Consider the following 15,615-nt stretch of genomic DNA (forward strand, 5'->3'; position numbering starts at 1 on the left):
CAGTGGTGACTGAGGACTGCGGAAAAGCCCTGCCTTCCCAGGGACTGGCCTGGTTTCTCTGTTCAGTCCATCTGTAATGGGTGGTTGCCATTTTGGATGAAGGTATAGGATGCTCAGAATTGGATACTGAGACAAATAGGGAGATGATTACTTTTCAAAATGCATGCATGCATGTGTGTGTGTGTGTGTGTGTGTACACTGACAGGGTGGGTGAAGGGGAAGGGAGTCTGAAATAAGGAAAGGAAACCTTAGAGGAACTTGTGTCTTCCTGTCCTCACCTCCAGATGCTGGCAGAGGGGCTGAGCCTCACTGTTTCCAGTGGCATTGGCCTACGCAGATGAGAGGCCGGGGCAGAGGAGGGTGAAGGCTCAGAAGGAGGTTCAGCCTCTGCCCACCCCCCCCTTCCATCTCCAGGCCCCTCTGCTGATGTTTGGCTGCTATCGGTGCGTGGAGAGAAGGATGAAGGTAGAGAGGTGGAGGGGACTGACTGGGACGCCATTTAGGGAAGAATGACTGGTCATCCAAGGTCCCTAGAGAGGACACTTTTTATCTATTGTCTGGCACCAGCATTAAGACTCTCTCTCTCCAAAATAACAATAACAAAAAGACTCTCCCTACATCTCTGAAATGGGTTTGTTTTGTGAAATGAGTGTTCTTGGATTACAAATCCTATGAGATCAGTCCTTGATGATGGGACTTTCAGGAATGAAATAGGAAATAATATGCGTAGTTTGTCTTAATAAAATTTGGCCCTGCATCTATCTCTTTTGTGTCCTTTCATGCCATGACCACGGAAGAAGGATGGCAGACTTGGTGGGGGAGGGAAGCACTCAGACTCCACCCATCAGTCAGTAATGCAAACAGCTTTGGAGTCAGGCATGCAAGGGTTAAAAATCCCAGCTGCTGATTTACAGCTGGTCTCCAGCAAGCTACTTAATCTCTGAACCCTGGTTTTCTCATCTGTAAGTTGAGCTTCAGAATATTTACGTCGTTGGGTTGTTAAATGAGAGACTGTGAAGAGTTCATCGGAGTGCCTGGGAAATAACAGTATGTCACTGAATGGTAATCGTTGATATTGTTGTCATTATTATCTTTATTATTTTCATTATTGTGTTGAATACATAGTATTTGAAAACCTGGGATGTCAAGAGATGATTCCAGAACTTCCCCTTATGGAGCTCACATCTACCTAAGGTGGTCAGTTTAACTCAGGTCAAATTAACTCCAATTACTGCAGAGGAAACAATTGGAATAGAATTAAATGGGAATTCATTAATTATCAATTCTAAGAACCACAGGCTCCAGGAAGTGAAACATGACAAAACCACTGGAAGGGGACACCTGACCTGGGCCCTAAGAGGCTGAGGTTTTAGACAAGTGAAGACCTCAAGGATGACTCTGTGAAATGGGTCTTGGTGTTCCTATTTTACAGACATGGAAACTGAGACCCAGGAAATGTCTGTGACTGTGAAAGCTTCTCATTGGCCTCTCTGATTGGGATCACATCTTTTTGGAAGAGGAGAAATGATTCTTGCTCCAAACAAAGGGTCAAGGCACCACCTAGCCCTTGAGCAACACATGAGTGCTATTTCCTAGAGAAAGAAACAAAGGCTGGGGAACACTACAGAAGTATTATCTTAACTACCAATCAGTGTTGTTCACCAGGGCAAGAAAGCTCTTTTAAAGAGGCTTGCAAGCAGATCATAGAACACATCTCATGACAGCAGAGTTGAGACTCAGGGGTGTACCTGGCATCTGTTCAAGGGCAAGGTGCTCAGTCCAAAGGTGCCTGGGTAGTCCAAGTGGAAAAAGCATCTGAGATCCATTTTTTTTCCCCTAGAAAAGAAGCAGTGCATCTCATGGTTTTATAAACATAGCTATTAACATTTAACAGTTTGTATTACACCAATACAGCAAAAGCTAAGGGACTTATTTTGCAGTGAGTAAGATTTCAACCTCATGTATCTGCTCTCATTTTCTTTCCTCTCCCCTTTAAAGGTTCATCACCGAGGAGGGTTAGCTGGGTGGTAATATGGTAAACACATTCTGGGTTGTAGGCCCCTGCAGGCCCCTTTCCTAATTTCCTCCCTCCAGTGCCAGATAAGATCAGAATTTCTACCACTAGTGGTTCATGATTGTGGTTAAAATATCTCAGTGCTTAAATGTTAATAATACTCCTTTGAAGAATCATAGTATGAATGAATTTCATATTTCTTCCTAATAGCAAATTTTCCCAGCAGAGAGCAAAACAGAACAAGGGCTCTGGGCACCTCGCAGGTGTCTTAAAGGATTGCTTTCATGATGTGCAGATGAAGAAAACAGCGAGGTTGGAGGGGGTGCCGAAAATAAGCTTCGTGCTTCCCAATCCTCCATAGTTCCTAGGAGCCCCTGCAGTGGGTCCATGGATTGAACAATAAACAGAATTTACAAATGATAGATATATAAATAGAATAGGATCAATAGTTTTTCCTCTTGTTGGTTACTTGTTGGTCATCAGAAATGAGTATGATCTCTAGTTTTTATTGTTCTTTCCATTGGAAAAGAGAAAAATTTCACTCAACAAACATCTATTGAGCACCCACTTTGTACTGGGCACTATGTCAAGTTTCAGGAATGCAATTTTATAAAACATATGATTCCATCTTTTGGAGCTTACAGTCTAGAAGGGAAGACACCCTAACACAAGTAAATAAACAAAATAATTACAAATTGTGGTAAGTGCAAACAAAGATAGATCAGATGCTAACAAAGGTGGAGGAGGGACGTTCTTCAGGGAGGATGGGCAGAAAGGAGGTAACACTGAGGCTGAGATCTGACAGCTGAGAAGAAGCCAGCCACTGATGACTAGAGGAACCCAAGTTCCTTCCAGGAAACCCCAGAATACAAGTGACCCTGACTTCAGTCTGGTCCAACATTCTTGAAAGACACAGAATTCAAGCAGCACCTAAATAGCACCTAAAACAACACCACTTGGCACCACGTACTTTTTCAGTAAAAGCCTCAAGGGACAGAAAACTCTCTTTACTCAAAGAAGAGAAGGGAGGTTTTAATTAAAACAACTAAATATCATATGTCAACATTCTATAAAGCCTTTTTTGATGTTGCAACTATTATTTCCACCAGGATTGATTCTTGTAACATGCTTGGGGCCTTCTAAATTGGGCCCATTCCCTAGAGTCCAGGCTGGTGGGCATAGATTGCATCCCAGGGGGCTGGGAAAGAGCCAGTGGGGTGTGGTCCAGAGGAGCGTTGGCATCAGAGGAGTAAAAACAGTGAGACATCAAGTGCACAGAGAGGGGGGCAGTGAGGAAGGAGGGAGAGTACAGTGGCAGGGAAGCCAGGCCACAGAAGTTGTGCAAGACGCCAGGCACGCAGGCATCACTGGGAACATCTCTCAGCCGGCAGCAGGGAAACAGCCCCTGATCTGGGTTTTTTTGGAGCTGGGCCTCCAGACTCAGAGGAGGAGGTTGACATGGGCAAAGCACAGCTTCATGCTAGTGGCTGGGTTACTAGGCAATGCATCAGGACAGAGTCTTGGACAGAGTACAAGGTGGGTACCCATTATCAGAATTAATGTGAGGTGCTGCTAAAGACATTTATTGATGGTAACATATACTAGATGCCTTCAAAGTCATAAATCTAAAGGAATGACCAATAGTGAGACTTCCAGGCACCTCATCAAGCATGGTGGTGGGTGGGAAGATGATTTTTGGCAGGGGATCTGATACTGCTCTGAAATCACCCCAAGTTGGCACCTCCTTCAACCACACGGAAGGCTAACGCAGCCCTGGGAAGTCATGGCCAGGAAACAAGGCTTAAGTCCCCTCTGTCCCTTTAACCTAGCCGATTTTCCATTACTCTGACTCAAGGCACTATGGGATGGGGCGCATTTACTTGCTGACAAGGGTTTCCTCTGAGAGAAACTGAGAGCCAGGCATGAACCCATTCAGGAGAGCTCTTGCCCTGGGCTCTGCAGGCTGGCCTAGCTAAATTCCCGCAGACAGCAGCTACCTTTCAAACAAGGGCAGCGGACATGCAGAGCAGGGTGGAAAGTTGTTGCATGCCTTCCTGGGATTACTTGGAGAGGTTTAAGCTTACAAATGTTTAAGCCAAAATTGTACATTTGGAAACCAATGTCAAAACCTGTGTAGGGTGTCATTAGCTGGAGAAAAGTCAAATTTAAAAAAAAAACCCACATATTTTGGTAATAATTATGAAACAAACTTGGAATTGTTAAGTGTTATTTTCTAGGCCCTGTGCTAAGAGATTTCATGAATTATCATTTCATCCTTATAATAATCCTATGAGGTCATTGGACGCCCCCCTTACAGATAAGGAAACAGATTCTGTAACCTGCACAGCTAGTAGGTGGTAGAAGTGAGATTCAAACACTCTTCTCTTTGTCTACAGCATGCTTCTCTTAAATGCTTCTCATATAGCTTTATGGAAAAAGGCAAGATACAAAACTGTACCCACACCCTGATTCCAATGTGTAAAGTGGGTACTTAAAAGAACAAAGATTTGAAAGAAACAAACCAAAACGAAAGTGGTTGTTCCAGTACGGTGGATCTGTGGGAATGCTTTAATTCTCATTTCTAAACTATTTTAATGTTATCATGTTATTTTTGTAATTAAAAAATTTAAAATATATTTATCTTCAACCGTCGGGCTAAATTTGGTGTTCCCTTGGGGTGACTGCCGGGAGCTGCCTCTCTTCATTTCCGCAGTACTCATGCCTGGGAAAATCTGTCTTTATTTGGGCTCTGAGTGCCACCCTTAAATGGAATAAGGTTAGCAGGACGCACCCACCCCAACTCTGAGACAGTGGATGGTCAGCCAGCTGTGCCTCTGGATGAGGCCAAGCATTGGAGTGAGGGCGGGGGCACGACCCGCAGCCGTGAGCTCTTGCACCCCCTCAGTGCAGTGAGTGTGGGGAGCTCTTGCTCTATGTCAGGTCAGGGCTGTGGGCAGGCGCTGTTTGGGCAGCTTGGGAACATACCAGTAGGAGAGCCCCCAGGTGCTCAGACCCAGCAGGAGAGGAGAACCATGCCATATTCCAAGGGAGAAGCTGAGTATGGTGAGAGGAAAGTGGCAGTGCGGGCCCTCAGGGCAAGGCGAGGACCCAGGGAGAGGGAAACAGCAGGAAAAGCTTCCTAGAGTTAAATGCCATTTGAGGGGCGCCTGGGTGACTCAGTCGTTAAGCGTCTGCCTTCGGCTCAGGTCATGATCCCCCGGGGTCCTGGGATCGAGCCTCACGTCAGGGTTCCTGCTCAGTGGGAAGCCTGCTTCTCCCTCTCCCACTCCCCCTGCTTGTGTTCCTTCTCTCACTGTCTCTCTCTCTGTCAAATAAATAAATAAAATCTTTAAAAAAAATAAATGCCATTTGAAATTGGCTGTGAAAGATGAGTAAGATGGTATGTTCCAGGAAGCACAAGGAACCGCGAGGAGAAGATATGGCAAGTGCACCTGTGGAGATTGCTTGAGAGTGTAACTTTCACTTGGTAGGCACTAAGGAGCTACTGCATTTCTTTGGGTATCTGGGGAGTGGGGTGATCAGTGCGGTACCTGAGGTTGACTAGAGGCAGAAGCTTGTCAAGGGGCTGCAGAGGGAAGACCCCGGAGGCTGGGAGGCTGTGGTCATCCATGAGGCTCCCTTTTGAACCAGGGATGAAATGAGAAAACATAGAGCCTCAACCATGGGGACTAGGTATAGGGTGGGGATGGTAGTAGGAGAAGGAAGCCAGAGATAATGAAGAGGTTTCAGGTCTGTGCAACCATTTATTAATTTATTTCAACAAAATTCATTCCATTCATTTAGTTAACACAAATATAACCTGGCCTGCTCTGTACCTCACTCAGTGCCAGGACCTGGGGACCCAGAGAGGAAATCTGTGGGAAGACAGTGATTGTTATGCAGTGGAGGGGTAATGGGTATTTTAGACCCCTTTTATGCATCACTTCAGATCCTCTTGGCCTCACCTGCCTCTTGTTCCAGCTGCCGGTGGGTGTGGATCTTACTCCCCTCCAAGCTCCCCTTACTGACAGTGGTAAAACTCTGCTCAGCACCTATCCCAACAAATGAACAACCCAGAACTATTGAGTAATCTGTGCAATAAAGGGCAAACCTCTGACCACAAGGGGACAGAAGCCCTTCCTCCACCCCTACCCCCACCACCCTGGTAGTTCTGAGACCTGGTTCTTAGCACTTCTCCCAGTTATAGTACCTTAGACTGAACAACCGGTCCCACTTAGCAGTGCCCAGCTCGGTAATACATCTTCCTATTGGATCCACGAGCTTCCCTGACTCTCTCCTCTTGTTTCCCACTCTTGTTCCTGGAGCTGCACACCTTAATAAAGTGTTAGCACATCAGTCTCTGCCTCAGACTCCGCTTCTTGGGAAATCCAGATGGAACCAATGATTCTTACTTAAACTCTAGCTGTTCTCACTTTAGGCAAAACTATATAGCATTTAGACCAAGCCTGGAACATTAAGGTTAGTAGCAATACTTCACTTCTAGAACAAGTACACTATAGTAGTGTAGGTCAAAAAATCCTGACATTTCTGTTCAGCATTTATAGAGATTCCCATAGTTTCTTGTATGTTAGTCTTGTCTGCCTGGATAGATCTTACTTCCAAGACCCTGTGCCTCACAGCATTTAGACAGTGTTGGGCAGGCAGAAGATGCCAGAAAACATCTGCCACGTTGAACCAAAGTTGTTCTCTTTAATTTCCCTGGATTCCATATTGTCTTTCATTGCCTTGCTTTATCTACAAACTAGTTTCCAAAAGGGCATTTCCTTCCTTTCCTTGTACTGCTTGTGCATGGTAAGATAGCACTATTGGAAATTCCATTTGGTGTGAAAGTGTGACCATGCTCCAACAGATACTATGTGATTATACAATGGTTTATCCAAAGAGTTCCCCCTTCCCAAGCAGTGGCTTTAGAGATTCTGCCTAGGAAATATCCAAGTTGGTTGCTTCTATCATGCCCCTATGTCCCTCTTTCCAGGACAAGTCCACTCTCCCATCCACCCCTACCAACAAACCATAACAACCTCCTAGTTTTGTTCAACTTTTTAGTAGGAAAGGAAGTTAAAGTATAGAAAGAAATTATTCTCCCCTCCCCAGTTAATCAAGGACATCACTGCCACTAACTTGTCTTTCTTCCTCTCCATCCCTAAAGTAGTCTCAAGATTTGAGGAAAATAAAAAGTTGTTCTCTCTCTCTCTCTCTCTCTCTCTCTCACACACACACACACACACACACACACACACACACACACCTGGCAGGGCAGGGCCCCTATCTTAATATTTATAGCAGCCCTTAACCCAAAGGGCTTTCTGGGAGTGGGAGGTAGCCAAAGTGATGGTGGCCTTTCTCTCAGCCTCCTCTGTCAGGCTCAGGCGGGAGACCAGGAGAGAAGGTGTTGAGTTCCGGATGGCCAGGGCACTTTGGCTGGTTAGACAGAGTGAAAGGCACCCTCTGACTACCGGGGCTGGTTGCTGTCAGGGCATGGATGGAGCTGCTCCAGTGGCAGCTAAGCTTTCAAAGAGAAACACGTCTGGCTTTTCAAACATGCACCCTTTCTGTTTCCTTTTCCTGGCACCCACTTAGACCCTGCAATTCTAAGCCCCCTGCTCATTCCTTCCAACACTTTTTGTCTACCCTGCTGACTTTTCCTGCCCACCTGGCAGAGCACTGGTCGTGGGCAGCTGGGTTCATGCACAAATGACTTGTATTCCCAACTAAACCCTGGGACATAACAGAGTATATATGACATTTCTTTCTGTCACCCTCTGTCTCTAGCATATGCATCACAGAATTTAAAAAAAATTTTTTTTTTTTTAGATTTTATTTATTTGAGAGAGAGAGAGACAGAGATAGCGAGAGAGAGAGCACGAGTGGGGAGGAGAGGGAGAAGCAGGCTCCCCACAGAGCAGGGAGCCCGACGCGGGACTCGATCCCAGGACCCTGGGATCATGACCTGAGCCGAAGGCAGACACTTAACCAACTGAGCCACCCAGGTGCCCGCATCACAGGATTTTTAAAACAGAAAGGAGCTTCTAGCAATTAAATTCAAGCCCTACTTTCCAGGAAACAGAGCCCTGGAGAATGAAGAGTTCTCAATGTTGAGCAGTCACCCAGCCTAGCCTCCTAATTGCAGCTGTGATCTCTCCCCTGCCTGACAGCAGTCATCCAGTTTCTTCTGAGCACTTCCATTGGCAAAACAGCAGAGTGTTTAGGAGTAGTCAGCCTGGTTTCACAGATCTGGGGTCAGAGCCCAGTTTTCTGCTTATGCAACTTTTTGAGTTCTTGTTTCTCATCTATGAAATGGTGTGATAGTATCTAACTCATAGGCTTGCTATGAAAAGTAAAGCAAATAATACCTAGTATCAAATGATTACTAAATATAAATATTAACTATTATTATGCCATTTCCCAAGACAACCCAGCCTATCTTCAGATAGCTCTGGTAGCAACTTCTAAGTTTTCTTTTAGTTGAAATCTGTACTCATGGAATTTCCATCTTGTGTGAGCTGCCCTAAGTCATCAGGTGAGTTAGAGTTAGCGGCAGAGTTGGGACTAGAATGGGCCAGGCTGTCTCTGAAATACATGCTCCATGAGTGAAAAAAGAAAGCAATTTGCCATAATAAACTGCTGTTATAATTATTCCCATAGAAGTTAAGACAACAGAGTGATTTCCACCAGCCTCAGAGCTAGTTAGTGATAGAATCAGTTAAAATCATGTGTCTCCTCTCTAGTCTGGTGCTCTGTTCCACTACAGGTATGACTTTAATGAGTTTCTGTTCCTTCCATCTTCTCAGATCAGAGAGGGAGATTTGTAGATGCAGGTAGATAGCAGCCCACCATGAGATCCCACCCATCTCCCCTGCACACTTTCTTTTTTTTTTAATTTTATTATGTTATGTTAGTCACCATACAATACATCATTAGTTTTTGATGTAGTGATCCATGATCCATTGTTTTCGTATAACACCCAGTGCTCCATGCAGTACGTGCCCTCCTTAATACCCATCACCAGGCTAACAAATCCCCCCTCCCCCCTCCCCTCTAAAACCCTGTTTGTTTCTCAGGTCCATAGTCTCTCATGGTTCATCTCTCCCTCCAATTCCCCTGCCCATCTTTCCCTTCCTTCTCCTAATGTCCTCCATGTTATTCCTTATGTTCCACAGATAAGTGAAACCATATGATAATTGACTTTCTCTGCTTGACTTATTTCACTTAGCATAATCTCCTCCAGTCCCATCCATGTTGATGTAAAAGTTGGGTATTCATCCTTTCTGATGGCTGAGTAATATTCCATTGTATATATGGACCACATCTTTATCCATTCATCTGTTGAAGGGCATCTCGGCTCTTTCCACAGTTTGGCTATTGCGGACATTGCTGCTATGAACATTGGGGTGCATATGGCCCTTCTTTTCACTACATCTGTGTCTTTGGGGTAAATACCCAGGAGTGCAATTGCTGGGTCATAGGGTAGCTCTATTTTTAAATTTTTGAGGAACCTCCACACTATTTTCCAAAGTGGCTGTACCAACTTGCATTCCCACCAACAGTGTAAGAGGGTTCCCCTTTCTCCACAACCTCTCCAACATTTGTTGTTTCTTTCCCTGTCCATTTTTGCCATTCTAACTGGTGTAAGGTGGTATCTCAATGTGGTTTTGATTTGTATTTCCCTGATGGCTAATGATGATGAACATTTTTTCATGTGTCTGTTAGCCATTTGTATGTCTTCTTCAGAGAAGTGTCTTTTCATATCTTCTGCCCATTTTTTGACTTGATTATTTGTTTTCTGGGTGTTGAGTTTGAGAAGTTTTTTATAGATCTTGGATACCAGCCCTTTATCTGTCCCTGCACACTTTCTTATGCTAATGAGTGGGTTAAAGGACAGGAACAGTTCTGGCCTGCAAGTATATTGGAAAGACAAGATTAGTCCTTCAGTTCCATAGGGGGTCTTGCATCAAAACTGCAAAAACCTTTCTGCTTCCAGAAAGCCTATTCCATAGAGATGGTAGCACAAAGCATGGGATGCACCACTGGGAGCATCCTGGGGAACTGAGGACAGGATAAACACCCTGAGCATCTGAGAAGGCTGCCAGAAGGTTGTTTGGAAAAGCATTTACCAGTTCTGTGGCAATGGGGTGGATTGAGCATAGGCTGAACCTCACACTTTCATTCCACATCACATATGATAAATAGAACATTTAAAAATCCATCCATACATAAAGCACTAGAAAGAGAAGTCTTCATGGACCAGAAATAAAGTTGCCACCCTAAGAGAGGAGAAGCAAATATATGGAAAGAACCTACAGTCACAGGCAAAGGCTGGAACCTCATGATCCATGGAAGGAGGAAATACATAAACATCATCAAAACCAGAGTTTTGATGCCCAAGCAAGGATAAAGGCCAGTGTTCTTATTGGTAGCTCCATTACTGGCAATGGGTCTGGATCAGAATTCCTGAGTAAGCTGATACCTTAAAAAGGAAATTAGAATAACTCTACCCTCCCTCCTGGAACTGCATGCAAAAACGAGGTATACCAGTGGCTAAGGAAGAAGAGTCACCTGCATAACACCCAGGCATAAACCTCTATGATGAGTGCAGGACTTAGTATGACTCTGTTTTCTCAGAGCCCGAGTCTTGAGCCAAGCCTCAAACAAAAGATCTGCTTTGGTGCTGTGCATTGAAATTGCAAAATTGCTCCACAGGGAGGTCATCATAGTTCAGGAGTGTATATGGGACAAAATGTCATGGAATGGGTAATGAAAAATTGATTGTGGTGATGGACATACAACCTTAAATATTCTAAAAGCAATTGAATTATACACTTTAAATAGGTGAATTGTATGGTAGATAAGTTATATTGCAATAAAGCTGTTAAAAATGTTATGGAAGACAAGCTCACAATTCTTAATAAAGCATTTGAAGAAAGGCAGGACCATGATACAGTCATCATATCCAATAAATCAAAAGAAACACATCTGAGAAAAGAGAAATAACAGAGTAATTTGAAAAAAACTTCAAAAATGCATGTTTAGGGTCGCTTGGGTGGCTCAGTCATTAAGCGTCTGCCTTCGGCTCAGGTCATGATCCCAGGGTCCTGGGATCAAGCCCCACATCGGGCTCCCTGCTCGGCGGGAAGCCTGCTTCTCCCTCTCCCACTCCCCCTGCTTGTGTTCCTGCTCTCACTGTCTCTCTCTCTCTGTCAAATAAATAAATAAAATCTTTAAAAAAAAATGCATGTTTAAAATCCTCAAAGGAATAAAGGATGGAGTAGCATCCACAAAAGAAAAAGAGGATTTACAAAGCAGGAACATGTAAATATGAAAAAAAAATCAAGTGTATATCTTAAAAATAAAAAATAGAGCATTAAAATTAAAAAAATCATCCAAGTTAAAGATTGGACAGAAATGAAGAGAGAATTACTGAATTGGGAAATAGAACTGATGAAATTTCTTAGAATTTCAGCCCAGTGAATTAAAAAATAGAAAATCTAAAAAGGAAATTAAAAGACAGGGAGGTGGACCAATATGGTTTAATAAAAGAGTTTCAGGAGAGACTGAAGAAAATGACAAAGACACAATAATTGAAGACAGAATGGTAGATATTTGTAGAACTGAAGGGAGAAATGTGTCCAGCTTTATAAAGCTCAAGTGTTAACTATGATAAATTTCCAAACTCCACATTATAGATAAACTATAAAACATAAAAATAATGAAAAATCCCAGAATTTATGGAAGAGATAGATTAACTACAAAAGAACAACAGTAGGTTTCTCATCAGCAACAACAGAAAGAAATTCTTTGGTTAAATGTAGAGGGAGGAATCAAAAAATTTAGGGAGATAGGAATGTTGGAGTATATTTATCACATAGAACCCCACTCATTCACCCCTTAACTTTGTCCCTGAAGAGGGCTCAAAGACATTTCTCTTCACCACCATATTGAGAAAGGCATGCCTTTTAGAGTAAAAAAGTGACATGACTCTGGAGAACTGATGTAATTCTGTAGCAAGATGGAGAAAACTGTCTTCTCCACATGAAAGTTACTTGATTGTGATGTTTTTTTATTGTTGTAGAAATAAAATCATTTTCCAGATGAACAGTTGCATACTAAGTGCCAGGGTATGTATTAACTTACTATGCTAAAAAGATTATGTTTGGAACAAAATGTAGCCTCCACCTGATTTGCTTTATGAGAGTCCACTATCATGCTCCAAGTTCTGTCTTCTACATAAACAAGTAAAGTAAATGGGAGTATAATGAGGATTGACCTCCTTGCTTCTTTCAAGGCTTTGTTAGTTCTAATCTCTGTGATTCCACCATAACCTGGGTGCTTTGGTTTGCCATTTCACTAGGGTAGCTCCAAGGATTCCACTTTCTTCCTACAATGATAGCCTTCACTGTACAGGTCAGGAGAAAACATGAAGATTTTTTAGTTTTTGAGTATCTTTATTCCCAGTATATACTCAGGAATATGGGCGGGGGGGTGGGTTGGGATGTGTTTGTGATCTACTGGGACTACTGTGATATGGACAAAGCCCCAAATTCCATGTGTTTCTTTCTTACCATCTTGGTCAGGCAGGAAGCCTGAGGTAAAGCCACCTACCCTGATACCCTATGACTTGACACACTCCCCAAAAGACTCCACCCTGGCTTATGTGTTAGAGTGGTATTCTGAGTCCTCAGGGTTTAGCTCAGAGCCAGTATTCAATAATCTCTGAAAATGTCTGGGTATTTCCTTTCTCCATAGCACACAGTTACCTGGGAAATGGCTATAGAAGGCCCACTTGGTGAAGGCTAGAAAGATTTGTAGTACATACTTGTGGCAATATCTCTGGGTATTTTCTCAAGGGTTTTCAGCCTTTCTTTCATTCAATGGGCTCTGGGTCTTTGAGTTGATCCTGATCTAGATTTTCTACTGTTGGTGATTCAAGTCAGGCTTACATTTTTCAGACCTAGAGTTCCTTTGGTTACACAGGTCAAGAAGGAATGTATTGAGTTGCTCCTCCATGTTGCTCCTAGGGATGCATTATTAGCTTAACATTTACAATGATTCCTGTGGGTCAAACTTGCTAATTATACTCTGGCCTTGATGCCCCTTATGGTAACCATGCCCATCCTGCCTCTGATGGCTCAGTGCTGCTACATTGCCTCTCCTACTTCAGGATCCCATCATCTCCTATGAACTCAGGGAGCACATTTCAACTGCAGCATCTCCCACCTTTGGTCCTAGCCTAAAAGAACGTGGTTTACAGAGGGATCTGCACAATATGCTAGCACGAGCAGTAAGTGGACTCCTGTAGTGTTATAGTTCTATTTAATGGGTGGCTCTGAAGGACTGTAGAGGAGAGAAATCCTTCCATTGTGCAGAGCTTTAAGTGGTACTTTGTCTGAAATGAGAAATGGCGTGAGATCTAGATCTAAGCCAGTTCATGGACAATGACTAATGGTTTGGGAAAATAGTCAGGGACTTGGAAGGGGTAAGTGAGGGATTTGTGACAAAGCATTTTTGGGAAAGAGGCATATGAATGGATCAATCATAATGGGTCCAGGATGTGAAAATATATTTGTTCCATGAGAATGTTCTCCCAAAGGTGTCCACAATGCAGAAGGCTCTCAAACAGTATACAAGATATCTTGCCCTACGAATGTCAGTCAGCCTCTTTCCCAGTCACGCCCATATTTAATCAATGAGGCTATGAACATCATCATAGTGGCAGGGTCACAATTATAGATAGGCTATGACATGCATTTTCCTTCATGGAGGCTGACCTGGCCACCATCACTGCTGAGTATCCAACTTCCCAGAAGCAGTGACTACACTTGAACCCTCAGTATGGTACCATGGCCCAGAGGTACCAACCTAGCACTTGCCTGGAAGTCTGACTACATTAAATCCTTTTATTGTGGAGGGGGCAACAATTTGGTTCTCACTGAAATAGGTATTTATCTAGATATGCATTTTTGTCTCTGCCTACCATGATGTCAGGAACATCAGTTAAGGGCTTAATGAATGCCTGATTCAGTGTCATGATATCTTACATGAAGCTGTTTCTAGCATTATGGTAATCTAGTTTGTATAACCCTCCAAATTGTGGTTTAACATGATCTATATTTATTTCTTGATCATGTAATGTCCAGTGTACATGTTTCATATGGGTGGGGTTCAACATTCCTTTATGTGGTCTTTAGGAGCCATCTTGTGGCTCCACTATTCCTTAGAAACTCAGAGTTCTCAACATTCAGATGGCAGACAGGAGAAGAAAATGTGGATATTTCTCATTACTTTCTTCAAAGTCCCAGCCTGGAAGTGATACACATCATTTCCACTCATAGTCCATTGGTGATAGCTAGTTATATGGATGTAAGGGATTCTGGGAAATGTAGTCTACCCCAACATCAATCCCATACTATATGAATACTGGATGGACAGCTAGTCATCTAGGTCTAATGTTATCAGCCTACCAAGGAGGTAGACTGATCATCAAATATTAGTGCACATCTTTCTTTCCATACTTACACACTTAGCATGTGCACACACACACACACACACACCCAAAATCCCACCCAGTCACTATATCCAGCTCAAAGACCAGGATCTCAGGGTGATATACAGTAATCTCTAGCAAGTCTAGATGTATCTCCTTGTGGTACAGAGACCTATATCTCAAAAACAAGTATCTTCTCTCCTCTAACCAGCACTCAAAATACAATGTGGAGGCAAGAACACAAAAGCCAAAATAAAATTCCATTTCAGAAGAGGGAAGAATGGGAGCTACAGGGCAGTCACTTGTCCACAGCAATGATAATATCTTGCTGGGTAGACACAGTAAAGACTGTTTGCTCCTGTGTGAGTGTGGAATTCCTTGACTAGACCTTAATCCTGATCTCTGGAGGAATTTCCTTGTCCATTGTTCTCTCTGGTGTCTGACTACAGCTTTGGAAGACTGGTCCATGTCCACTTTCCTCCATAGCCTTATCTGAAGTGAGCATTGCTGAGTTGAAATTTTTTTTCATTTCATTATATATATATAGCTTGGGACTATATAGCATTCACAGCTTGCTTCTAGCTAGTGCAACTTTAGAAGCTTGAGAGTTGTTTTATATTACAAGGTGTTGGGGGGGGTTGTTTTATTCATTAACAGATCACTAAACCCAAATCATTTCAGTGTCTGCTTGTGAGGAACTTGACCTAAGATCCTTGTGTATGTCTGTCTCCCTTTTAGGATATAAATTCTACCCTGGTGAAAACTTGTTATGCTCATTACTGTATCTCAGTGCTTAGACCAGTGTCTGGTACTCAATTTAAGGTGCTAAATAAATATCTATTGATCGAATGAATGGGATAGGAACAACTAAACATTTATTTGGTAAATGAATGAAATAAATTTAGTGCTCTCCTTGCAAGATGTTCTGGTAAACATATTTTCTTTCATTTCATTATACTCAGTGATGTTTTACAGCCCGGTAATGCAACCCTTATGGATTGGCACTTTGGAAGTCTGCCTGGTTGGCCTGTGCCCAGCTCCCACTGAATGAATGAACATGGTGTGTGCCTACAGCTAGGAAGAGAGCAGAGCACAATGG

Source organism: Halichoerus grypus, chromosome 5 (genome assembly GCF_964656455.1).
Source record: "Halichoerus grypus chromosome 5, mHalGry1.hap1.1, whole genome shotgun sequence".
NCBI classification, from domain to species: domain Eukaryota; kingdom Metazoa; phylum Chordata; class Mammalia; order Carnivora; family Phocidae; genus Halichoerus; species Halichoerus grypus.